Source organism: Eschrichtius robustus, chromosome 20 (assembly GCF_028021215.1).
Source record: "Eschrichtius robustus isolate mEscRob2 chromosome 20, mEscRob2.pri, whole genome shotgun sequence".
NCBI lineage: Eukaryota > Metazoa > Chordata > Mammalia > Artiodactyla > Eschrichtiidae > Eschrichtius > Eschrichtius robustus.
Window position 1 is genome coordinate 56,137,704 of NC_090843.1, and position 12,983 is coordinate 56,150,686.

Sequence of the window (12,983 nt, forward strand, 5' to 3'; positions counted from 1 at the left end):
TTCGTTTCTGTGCGAGGGCTTTCTCTAGTTGCGGCAAGTGGGGGCCACTCTTCATCACGGTGCGTGGGCCTCTCGCTATCGCGGCCTCTCTTGTTGCAGAGCACGGGCTCCAGACGCGCAGGCTCAGTAATTGTGGCTCACGGGCCTAGTTGCTCCGCGGCATGTGGGATCTTCCCAGACCAGGGCTCGAACCCGTGTCCCCTGCATTGGCAGGCAGATTCTCAACCACTGCGCCACCAGGGAAGCCCGATGGTGGGTTTTTTTTCAGATGGGAAATCATGGAGCACATCTTAATGTTGTAGTGATTCGCCAGGGGGCAGGGCTGTGGTGCGCCGGATACAGTCTCTGCTTGTTCCTTTCTCTCTATTACGATTACCTCCAGGTGTATTTCCTCTGCCTTTGGGGTCCTGGTTGCCTCTCACCACCCCGGACAGCACCCGCCCCAGGATGGGGAACAGCCTGCAGGACCCCCTGGGGTGGGCGGCTCAGAGCCCTGGACCGCTGAACCTGCCAGGGGAACCACGGACGCAGATGCTGCAGCCACTGCGGGGCAGTTGATCACAAGAGCCCTGGGCCCGGAGACAGGAACGCTGGGTTCTCTTCCCGGTTCTGCCGCTAGCTAACTGTGCGACCCTGAGCTGGTCGCTTCTCCACTCTGCCGAGGTGTGAACTAGCCCTCTTCAGGGCCCACCTCTTGCTGCTCCAGCCTCCCCACCAACAGTGTGACCCCGGATGTCGACAGCCCCCCAGCCTTCTTCTGTGCTGTTTTCATGCTCTTCTCCCTGATTTCCCCACCGCCCCATCCTTCCCCTTGCTCCTTGCCCAGCTTAGGTCACTGCCCCCCAAAGCCTCCCTTGACAGCATCCTAGGGTGCCCAAGCCTGTGCCTTCCCTTGGCTCAGAATGAGATCAGCGAGGCTCTCCTCCCACCGCTAGCCCCTCCTCCCCTGGCAAGGCAGAGTGAGGCCCAGTCTCCCTCCAAGGGCCCCTGGAGCAGGAGGTAGACCCAGAGTCTTTCCCTTACGTTCCACAGGAATGGAGACCTGCGTACAGGTGAAGCTCCAGGAACTCCTGGCTTCCCCTGAGCATCCGAGGGGCAGAGCCAACAAATTTTCCACCTGCAGAACCAAAGCCTTTTCCAGGGGGGAGCCTGGGCCGCCCCGCCCTTTCCTCCTACACCCACCCACCCTCCGCTCTGCTCAGCATTTGGGTCACCAAAGGGTAGGAACATTCAATTCAATATGTGAGAAATAAAACAGTGAGGGGCAGCAAAGGATACCTTGCCCCCCACCCAGTCTGAGACAGGGGACAGCCCCCGCAAATTCCACATGCCAGGAAGCTTCCAGTTACTTAAAACAAATGCACACATAACTGTCTCAATTGTAGATGTCTGAATTCTCTATTTCAAGCTTGAGAGGAAAGATTATGTTGCAGGAAGACAGTGTGATGTGGTAAAAGAAACATGGGATTTGGAATCACAGGGGAGTTTACTTTGGAATTTGTGTCCTTCCATTTCCTAGCTGCATGAGTTTTAGGCAATTCCTTCATCTTCTCTGTGCCTCAGTTTCCATCTGTAAGATGGGGATATTAGCAATAACTCCTGTCTACCTGCCTCATAGGTTTGGCATGAAATTCAAGTGAGGGGTCTGTGGGACTGTTCTGGGAAAACGTGGCCTGTGGGTGGTGGGGTGAGGGATTGAGAGGTGTTTACCCAGTAGGTGTCACGGTGCTGTGCAGGGCCCCACTTTCAGCCTGGATTCTGGTGAAGTGGTAACTGTTCTGGCTAATTGGAGCAGAACAAAAGTCTCCCCCAGCGCAGCAGAAAGAAAGCAGCCGGAGAGAGCGCCATGGGGGCAGACTGCTGTGGATGCAAGGGAGAGGGGGGTGGGTGTCAGGGGAGCAGACAGGGAGTCTAGAAAGGACTGGAACAGCCTCTGGCGGCATTGTCACGTCTGCAGAGGGAGGGAGGACTGGAAATGGACATCGGATATCAGTGAGAGATCCCCATCATTTTCTATTACTCCTCTGGTCTTTACAAGTTTTTAAAATTTCAGAATTACTCTCACAGATGCTTGGTACTGCCTCTTTCATGACTGTCATTGAAACCCAGGTGCCCGGAAAGGCAGAAGGAATTCTGTCTGAAAGCATCTTTTATCTGCCTGTGTTTGCTGGTCATTACACAGCTAGAAGCAATGCTCAAGCCTTTGTAAACTAGAACATACCTTCCTAAAATGACGACCTGGTCAAATAACACGGAAGTCAAAAGCGAAAGACCTGGGCTGGAATTCCAGCTCTGTCACCAGGGGAAAATTTCATTATTCACTCAACATGAAAACCAACATGAAAGGCGTAAAGTCATCTTAATAGTTACCCCCCAAATAATTGGATAACATTCGAACACTTTTTAAAAAGTATAATTTAAGAATTAAAGGATTCTTCAGTAGGATAAAGCATACCTATTTTGAACCAAAAATCAGCACTGGTAAAGTAAGTTCAAAATTAGAGACAGAAATGAATTCTTGTTATCATCACACTGATAATTAATGAACAAGTTAACTGACAACCTACCAAGTTCCTCAAAAGATTTAGAGAAGTTCCACTTGATCTTGTTTGGACGTCCTCGTCAATGCAGTAAGGGACGAGAAAATAAACTGGGGAAAAAAAGAGACAACACAAGAACATTTGTACGGATAGTGGATTCAAAAAATGGGTAAAAATTTATGAATTAAGTTTAAGGAGGAAGATGAATGCAGACTACATGCATAAGAATGATGGTTTTCCTGAACACTAGCAATAGCTAGAAAATACAATGAAAACATCCGTTTATAACAGAAACAAGTGATCTAACATACTTAGGAGTAAACATGATATATGCCTGACCTTTATAAAGAAAATTGCAAACTCTGTGGGATGGGGACAGGGTGAGAGGTATCATATATTTCAAGATGAGCACACTGGCTATTGTGAAAATGTCTTATCACCTTAGGTTAATTGACAAACATAACCTACCTGAAATCAACCCCAACAGTATTTTTCTGAACGCAACAGATTCTGGAAAAACAAAGAGAGGAGGATTTCAAAGGATATTCTAAAAAAAAAAAAAAAAAAAAAAGCAAATAACAAGACTAGCCTGTTCATCATTAGAACACTTTATAAAATAATAATTTAAAAAATAATTAAAAATGAATGACATTGGGAAACTGGATAGCACTGAAGAATTTTAATTTAGAGCTCCCCCTTATACCAAAATAGACTACAGATGGATTAAAGTACTATCTTTAAAAAAATAGATAAGTTAGCACAAAATGAAATATTTATTTTCTTTACGAAGAAAGACCACTCTCAGCTTTGAAGCAATAGAAGAAACTGGGAAGGAAAAGACTGACTGATGACAGCAAGAACAGAATAAACACTCCTCTACATTAAAAAAATGCAACAAAATGAGAAGATGCTTGATGACAGGTAGTTTGCACCAACTGCAATACACATAGGATGGCTACGCCACATAAACAGTTCGTTAAATTTTATATGAGAAAAAATATTATGACGCTGCTTAAATATGTTACCTACTTACCTAGTATTAAACTAGCAAAAAACAGCCCCCCCTTCAAATGCACACTTATAACAAGCCGCCATGGTGAGGTTGGGGTCAGGGTATAGGATATGGGTGGGGATGCAAACTTGGTGACCCTCAGAAGTAGTATAGATGCCACCACTCTTTAAGAGAACAGTGTAGAATGAGTCAAAAATGTTTATGTCCTACTGCTCTATGAGTTTGCCTCTGGAAAGAAAAAAATTACCCCTTTGAAGATGTTCAATGTGGCATTATTCAATAAAAATTTGGAAGTAACCTATATACCCAGTAATAGGGGAATTATTTAAATCAGGGGGAATCTATAGTATTTCATTTTATGCAGTTATTCAATTATAAAAGCTGTGTGGAAACCTGAAAAATGCTCATTATGTATTGTTAAGTGGACCAAAACCCCTCTTGTACACAAAATTACACGCATATTATAATTGCAGTGAAGGAAAAGTGTGTGTCTCTATGAACAGGGGCCTGAAGGAGATACAGGCCCCTGAAAATAACTTTGTTAGGGTGGAGATTTACATGTGCCTTGGTTGTTACTGTTGTTTTAAGTTTTAAAAATTGGGGGACCCCTCCAAGTCTTGTGGGAGCCACATAACATGCTCTCTCCCAACCATGGCCCATTCTCTGGCTGGAGTCTGTGCCCCCGGGGACAGCCTGGATGCCCGGTTCCTTAAGTCTGGGCCAGGCTTTGCTTCTCTGAACCGAGAGTGTGTCTGTACCCCCTGGATGTGGACAGCCAGGCCAGCAGCTTCCCACTCATGGCAGCTTTGAGGCCTGGGAGACCTGCCACCTCTGCAGCACCAGCCCCCACGTGGTAGGACCTGTCTGTCCTACCAAATTATGACTGCGGTTCCCAAATTGACCAGCTTGGGCCTGGTGACCAGGGCTACTAGAGCATCTCAGCCATGAGGCCAGAGCCTCCAACTCTAGAGCCAGCACAGGAGCTTCTGGGGCCCAACCTAGACCTTCTGCCTCAAACTCAGCCCCCTCCAAGTCCCGGGCAGGGACAGGTAAGCAGAGCTTGTGCAGGGAGCCAGGAGCCCACGGCCCACAGCCATCAGGGGGAATCAGGCCACCCCTGAGAGCCAAGCTTTCTAGATCCCACCCCTCCCACCCCATGTCTGTAGGCCTGGGAGCTCCAGGCTGGGCTCTGAGACCCCGCCTTGGCCCTCCCACTCCAAGAGCTGCTTAAGTGTGTGTGCGCATGTGTGGTTGGATTCCTCTTACGTCGTCTCTCCTTCATGCTATGTGTATTTATCGATCGCCTCCTCTGTCCTGGTTTCTGTGGGGCCTGCCCTCTGGGCCTCAACCATTAACTCAGAGCCTGTAGCCCCTGTCACTCCTTCTCCAAGACTCTGTTTATAGGGCCTGAGCTTACTGTTATGAGTAATAATAAGGATAAAGGAATAACCACCAACAGGTGGACAGCACTTTACAGTTTACAGAATGCTTCCACACACACTTATCATCTTCTTGCAGAAGGATAATCCCAGCGCCGAGCTGACCTTAATTCTGAAATCGACTCATCCCTGGTTTCCACAAAAAAGTTTCACCCCACCTATTATGTCATGATTTTTACAGGTTTCCCAAAGATTTGAGAACATAGGGAGAGGCCACACAGTGTGAGGCATTTTGCTGGAAATTTTGTGGTGGGCGTGTTTCTTTGGCCTCCACCCTGCGTGTGATTCAAAGCCCCTTCCTTTCCAAGGAGGGCCTCTCCTGGTAGCGGGTTCTCAGGTCAGCAGCTGGGGTGGTATAGTTATTGTTATCCCAGAAGCTGGGGGCTCTCATTTCATTTAGACTGTAATAATCTCTTATTGATTTTAATAAGATTGAAAAATCTCTTTGTGAATGAAAACCCTGGGGTCCCACCCACAAGTGCTGACTTGCTGCATTTTGTCCACACCGTGGACCTCATGATTCATGCCTGGGCACTGCCGCGGTCGAGAGCTGATTTCCCCAGCAGCATAAATGTGAACCATAACAAGTCGCACATTCAAGGACCTCCCGAGGGCCCTCGGTGGTCCTGGCTGGGAGGGAGGAAGATCTCCCAAGGGGGCAATCAGAGGCGCCAGACCAGCACAGAGGCAGTCTAGGGAAAGGAGCAGAGGACCAGGCATCTCTCTACCCATGAACTTCATGTAGCACCTTCCTTGTGATCCATTCCTGTCTCAAACGGAACTCCCCTCATCCCCCCAAATGAGACCACCACCCATAGGGGTGGCTCAGTCTGGAAACCAAGCACCATGTCACCCTCGACTCCTGTTCTTGCTCCTCGAAGGACCTGCCGTGCTCTGCACACCCACCTTGACAACCTCGCCCGGGCTGTGGCCTCCGCCCAGAATTGAACCCCCCCTGCCCACCCCTGCACACCGTTCCTCTACTCAGTTCACTCACCAGCTCCCTCTGCAAACACTTCAACCCTGGCATTCACTGCTGCCTTCCCTGTGTTCTTTTGGACCCTGTATGTACCTCTCTTTCTATTTTTGAAAGTGACATATCACATGGACTGAGTGTCCATCACACTCTGGAGCACTTTATTACTTAATCTTATAACAACCCTAGGGAGGTAGGTATTATTATGATGCCCTCTTTCACAGATAAGGTCACACAGTGAGGAAGTGGCAGAGCCTCAGCTTGAACCCTGGCAGCCTGGCTTCTGGGTCTGGGTTTGCAACCACTATGCCTCCAAGATAACCATTATCCTACTTATTTCCCTTAGACGTGAGGTCACCAAGGTCTGAGGGCACATGTCCTTCATTCTCATATCACCAAGGGGCTGGGACACAAAGCTTCAGCAATGTGTGTGGGGTCCATACCTTGCTCGGTGACATCCTTCCTCAGGGAGATTATTTATGATACCCACAGTTTTTTCATCCCCTTCGATGTCTAGAGGGTCTAGCGGGCTCCAATGAACCAGGCATGGTGATTGGCCCTTGACCTACAGCATTGGGTTTATCTTTGCGACATAGGAAGGATTTGTTCTGGGAAGCCCAGAGAGGTTAGGTGAACTTGTGAAGTGCCCTGGCAGTTAAACACGGGACGGCCTAACTCCAAAGCCAGGGATCTTCCCACCGTGCCCCGCGGCCTCCCAAACCCATGGTTTACATTGCTCTGCTCAGGGCTTCTTTAAAACTGCAGACTCTGCCAGCAAAGGCTTTCCCTGAGGCAGCCTCTGTCTCTGGGTAGGTCATCTTAAGGGAAATAAAAAGTTATTTCATATCCCACTCATGCAGCAGGACATAATATACAGGCTGAATAAAGAAATAGGAGTCCAGGATCCAGCATTATTGTCCCAAGGCCAGCAGACAGGAGGGGGCTGCTCTATTCTCAAAACTGGGATGTGGGTGTGGATGGTCTCCAGGTGAGGCATCCTCGTGGGAGTGAATACCTCTTGGTGTGAAGGCTCAGCCCATTCCCCTTCTTGGGATCTGCCCTCCTCCCAGTATCCACAGGTACGGGCCCTGGGCAGTCCTGTCCCCTGTGGCTGCCCCACAAGCCCAGTCATAGCTGAGGACACGAGGAGTAGACAGCTGACTTAGGCTGGGCCAGTCAGAGTCTCTCCCAGGAAAGGGAATTGTGCAGAGACAATGGTCAGTTTCAGCTGGACCCCTGAATGGGAAGTAATATAAACCCAGGGCTGGGGCAGAGTCAAGTTGAGAGAGAGAGAGTGGGGTGGGGGAGAGGGAGAGGGAGAGGGAGAGGATAAAAGAGGAGAGGAGAGGAGGGCAGAGAGAGACATCAGAAGGGCAGAAGGAAGCAGAGACCGTGCGGCCCTGGTGAGATGGGGAAGGTGATCTCGATTCCTGACAGCTCTCTCAGGCCTGTGTGATCCTCATCTTGTATTCTAGGAGACACCCCTTTATTTTTTCCAACTCCACCCCCCCCCCCGGCTTTTTATTTGTGTAAACTAGTTCCAGTGCATTTTTGCTACCTGCACCCAGAAGAACCCTGACTGAGACATACGATCTCTAAGTTATCTTCCTTGGGATTCAGCCCTCGGGATGGCAGTGCGAATCGGAGACCAGGAATGCTGAGCGAACCCACACCCCTCAGACCCGGAGAGGAGGTGAAGAATGCACCAGGGGGACCAGGGGGCGCTGACTGTTTTGTTTTGCTTTTTGGTTGAAGGAAGAGTGACCCAGGCTCAGGGCATCAGGGTACATGGCCAGTGTCTCTTTGTATCTGAAGGGCTTCATGGGAAGACTTGGCCATGGAAGGTTCAGAGAGAGAGTTTGGGATCTAGGGAAGGAAATCTTTCTGGGTCAGGTCAGGTGTGTCCTGGGAGGAGTGGGCTGCTTTGGGGGCTGGAATTCCTGAGACTGGAGGCTTGACAGTGGATTCCAGCAGGAGATGGGACCCTTCCTGCTTCAGGGTCCCTGAACCAATGAATTCTTGTAATATGACTTGGTCCTTGGTGTGCCATTGATGGGTAGATCCATTCCAGGTGCTGGAGGTCTGGGGTGGAGAGGAAGCACATGAAGTTCTCTGACCAAGGCTGGACCAATCAATCCTCTCCCAGGAAGTGGAACCAGGCAGAGGCAATGATCAGTCTCAGCTGGGTCCCTGAATGGGCAGGACCTCAGGGAGGCCTCACCTGCCCTCGTAGGCCCCCAGAGGCCCCCAGAGGCCCAGCCAAGACTGAGGAGCACGTCAGTTCCCTGCCCTGTGGCTCAGCATTCCAGAATCCTCTGGCCATGTGAGCTTACAGAGGAGACCTGGATGCTAGGCCAGCACAAACCCCGGCTGTGGCTCGGCCCCTGCTCCGGGCACTTCTCCTGTGTCATTCCCTACCTACTCGGAAGGCGACATCAAACAAGAAGACAGCTCCTTGCAATGAGTAGGGAGTTCTGGATGAATTAGCATTTCGTAGTGAAATCCCCCTTTTGAGCTATCACACAGAGGGAAGCCTGGTATTCAGTGAGGCCAGGATTCCCTCCCCTGGCTGGGCTGTGCTGTCCGCTCTGGATCCCTGCAAGCAATGGGTGGAGGTGGGTTGGGGAGGCGCAGCCTGGCAGGTACTTCTAAGTGATGCTGGAAGTTTGTCATCTACACGGCTTTAGGAAGGGGGACCTCCTGTGTCCTGCTCCCCTGTCCTGGCCGTCTCCCTCCTATTCTCCAGTTACTCTCTCCCAGCTGCTCCCGCCCAGCGGTCATCTCCCTGCCCACGATCCTCCCTCACATCTCCCCTTCCTGCTGCCCCCGCACCCGTGGTGCCCCTTTCATTTACTCTCCTCATTCTCCTCTTGTCCTGGAATCCTCTCCTCCGCACTCATGTTCCTAAGTTGTATGTAACCTCACTGGCCGGTGTTCCTGCATCTCAGCACAGGATAGTCGTGGGGAAAGGGGCTGGGATCTTTTGGAAGATGTTCACATCCACGTTCCCTGGCCGCCATCCCCTGGAGCTGCCGTCCTGTGCTGGGGGGGATGGGGTAATTTTACTGCCCCTTTTCCTGCTCTGATTTATAGGCTGTTGCAGCAGCTTGCAGGGCTAAGAGGACACTTTAGCAGCCTTTCTCAGGAAGTACCAATTAATCCAGGAGCCCATGGAAGGGGAATTGAAGGTCCTGGGCTTCAGACCCTGGTCTTTTTCTCTGTTGTTCAGATTGGGTGAATTTTCATCATCCATCCTCAAGTTCACTGACTGTATCAAGTGTTGAGCCCATCCAGAGAATTTTTTATTTGTTATTGTGTTTTTCAGTTCTATAATTGCCATTTGGTTCTTTTTTATAACTTCTTTTTTTTTTTTTTTTTTTTTTGCTTAGACTTTCTATCTTCTCATTTGTTTCAAGAGAACTGGTAATTGTTTGTTGAAGCTGCTTTAAAACTCTTGTCAGATAATCCCACCTTCTCATTTGTCTCACTGTTAGCATTAGTTGATTGTCTTTTCTCATTTGAATTGTGACTTTCTTAGTTCTTGGTATGACAGGTGATATTTGATTGTGTACTGGATATTTCATCTATTATGTTAGAAGACATTGAGTCATATTTAATTTTCAGGCAGTCACCCTGTTTACTTTTGTGACTTTTGTGGGCTGTGGTTCTAACGGCAGTTTAATGTTAGGAGCTTTTGTTGTGTTATTTTGGTCTGCTTAGTTTGTCTGGTGTCACTCTTGCTCCCAGTGGTGTCACTGGGTTTTGCTATTGCTGCTTGAGGGGACAAGAGGGTTTTCCCAAGGTCTGACTGCTGAGTGTGTCTCAGTGGAGAAGGGAGTTTTAGGCCCATGGGGACAAAGTAACTTCCTGGGCCGGATGCTTGCTGTGGTGGGGTCCTCTTGCCAGTGTCCCTTGGCCACCCCAGTGGCTCTGGCTTGGAGAGGGGAGTCTCATGCCCACAGGGTGAAAGAGGCTTCCTGGTCCAGGCCACTTGTTATGGTGGGGACTTCTTGGCCAGTGCTGCTGGCTGCCCCAATATCTGTTGGCAGGAGAGCGGAGTCCCTGGCCTAATGGGGAAAGAGAGCACTTGTCCGGCCACTTATTGTCAGCAGGCTTCCCCATTGATCCCCTCTGTGGGTGGTGCCAGGGCAACTGTGTTAGTCCTAAACACCATCATCTCTTGTTAATAGCCTCCTAAATGGTACCCATGTTTCCATTCTAATGGAAGCACTGTACCCTCCCTGGCTCTGTTCGTGTGTGAACTTTGAAAAAAAATAAATCAAACTCCATCACTTTCTTTCTCAAAGACCCTCCCATGGCTTTCCAGACTCCATATCACGGACTACATGACCCTCCATTGTCTGGCCTCAACTCTGACCACACTCTTTCTCCTTTTTAAATCTCAGGCCCACTGACCTCCATGTAATTCCTAGCACACGCTTAAGGGCCTTTGTGCCTTCTATTCTCTCTCCTGGAACACGCTTACTTAGACCTTCACTTCTTTCAAGTCTCTGATCAAATGTTACCTCCTTAGAGAGCCTTTCCCTTCCCATCTTATTAAAAAGTACATTATTCATTCCCTTTTCCCTTATTCTGAGGCTTGAGTACCTGGGTTTCACTTTCAGCGTATCCACTGGGAAGGAAATGTTCATTTCTCCCCTTCCCTCATTCCATTATTCATTTCCCCTTATTTCTTTTAGAAACTGAATTCTGTCTCAAATTTAATCTGGCCACATGGCCACTCAGGTAAAGACTACATTTCTCTGACTCCCTTGCAGCTAGGTGAGCCCATACGGCAAAGCTTGGGCTGATGGGCTGTGTGTGGAAGTGATGTGTGCAGCTCTGGTGTATCCACTTGCCCTGGTCTTTTGCATTCTCTTTTCTCATCTCACAAACTGTAATGTGGCCATGAAGCTGAGCTAGCTTTGACCCTACAGAGAGGACTACGTCCTGTGGTGTGGCAGAGAAACGAACTAGGAAGATCCAGGGTTCCTGAATGATACTTGGAACAGAACTTTCCACTGACTCTGGACTACCCGCCTACCTCTGAGCTGTTATGACAGAAATAGACATCCGTTTTATTTGGGCCACTATATGTTGATGTCTCTTTGTTACAACAGCTCAGTTTATACCCTAATACAATAATTTACCAGCTGTGAGAACTTGGGCAAGTTATTTAACTTCTCCATGCTTCTGTGTCTTCATTACTAAGTAGAGATAATAATAATACCTACTTTATGGTATTGTTGGGAGAGTTCAGTGTATTAATACATGAATGGGGCTTGTAACAAGCTCTTAATCCATGTTGGCTGCTATTATTTATTCATCTTCATAACTCTTATTGCCACCTGGCATTATATAATGTACGTCCTTGCTTACTTGTTTATTGACTCCCTCTCTCTGTTAGAATATAAGCTCCTTCATGCAGGGGCCAGCCTGACTTTGCCCCCAACTGTAGCCCCAGCTCTAGAACAGTGCCTGGCCCCAAGTAGAAACTCAACAAAGGTTTGTTAAATAAGTGAAAATGAATGCATACATGTATTTATTCTCTCCTTCCTTTCCTTTACTTATTAATTAATTCATTCTACTCATTCCAACTTGAAGGCATGATGCATTTTGGCTGTTCATGTAGCCATCTCATGAGGCTGGAATAAGCGTGCATTTCAGCTCAGTCCAGCTGAACTGAGCCGTGAGGCTTCTGCCTGATCCTTAAGCACAAACTGCCAGGACCTCTCACGGATGCTTTCTTCCTTCCCTATCCACCCTGACAGCTATGCACTCACAATTTCCTCCACTGATTTCATCTTGAGATAGGAGATGAGCTTCATCCCAAAACTTCATTGCTCTGCTTCAACCTCTCCCTGAAGAAACCATCATCTTGCCTCCTCCCAGCCTTCTCCCTTTTCTCACTGTCTCCCAAGTGTCCCTGAGACAGGCACCAGAGACTCACTGGGTTCTTGGCAAAGATAAATGAGGCCTCTCCTCCTTGCTGCAACTGAGAAGAGGGGGCATCCCTGGCCTTGCCCTGCCATTGGTGCCGAGGGAGCAGGCAGACGCTGAAGGCCAGAGTGAGTTGTTCTGTCAACAGAGGTTCACTGAGCACTCACCAAATGCCACACGTTGTGCTGAGCCAAACAGACCCAGTCACTGCCTCCATGGATCCGGTTGTCTTATGGGGGAAACAGATTTACATCGAATAATCAAATACATAAACATAAGCTACACAAACTAGGGTGAGTGTTATGAGAAAAAGGTCCAGGATGCTATGAGAAAACTTAACGTGGGGGTCTGATGTAATCTGTGGGGTCATGGAAGCGACATTTGAAGTGAGAAGAGAAAAGGGAAGTAGAATATAATAGGGGAACAGGTTGGGAAGAGGAGAGAGCATACCAAGTAGAGGGAACAGCATGTGCAAAGGCCCTGTGGTTGGAGAAACAGAAAAGGACTGCATGGTTAGTGCACAGAGAGCAGGCTTGAGACCAGACAAATAGGCAGGGACTAGATCATTGAAGCCTTGTTGTCCAAAGGAGGATTTTCTTCATCCTAATGGTTTTGAGAAGAAGAGGGTGACATGGTCATATTTGTGTCTTGAAGGGGTCTGTCTGACTGCTGTGTGGAGAAAGGATTACAGCAAGTAGGAGTGGAGCTGTAGAGATGAGTTAGCAGGCTAATGCAGAAGCCCTGGCAAGAGATGAAGGCAGCCTAGGCTGGGGAGATGAGGGTGGAGAAAGAGAGCAGTGGGCAGAGAGTTTAGGATGTACAACTGATGAGACTCCATCCACATTCTTGGCGGGATATGGATATGGAGGGTGAAGGACAGTGCAGTGCAAAGAGCAAGGCCCAGGTTTCTGGGCCATCCTGCAGGATAGACAGGAAGTCAAGGTTTGGGAAGAAACATCATGAGTGCAGTTTTGGATTTGCCAAGTTTGTGGCACTTTTGTGATGTCAGGTAGGCAGGTGAATACGCAAGTCTAGAGCCCAGAGGAAGGGCTGCAGACACACGTGAGGGAATTATG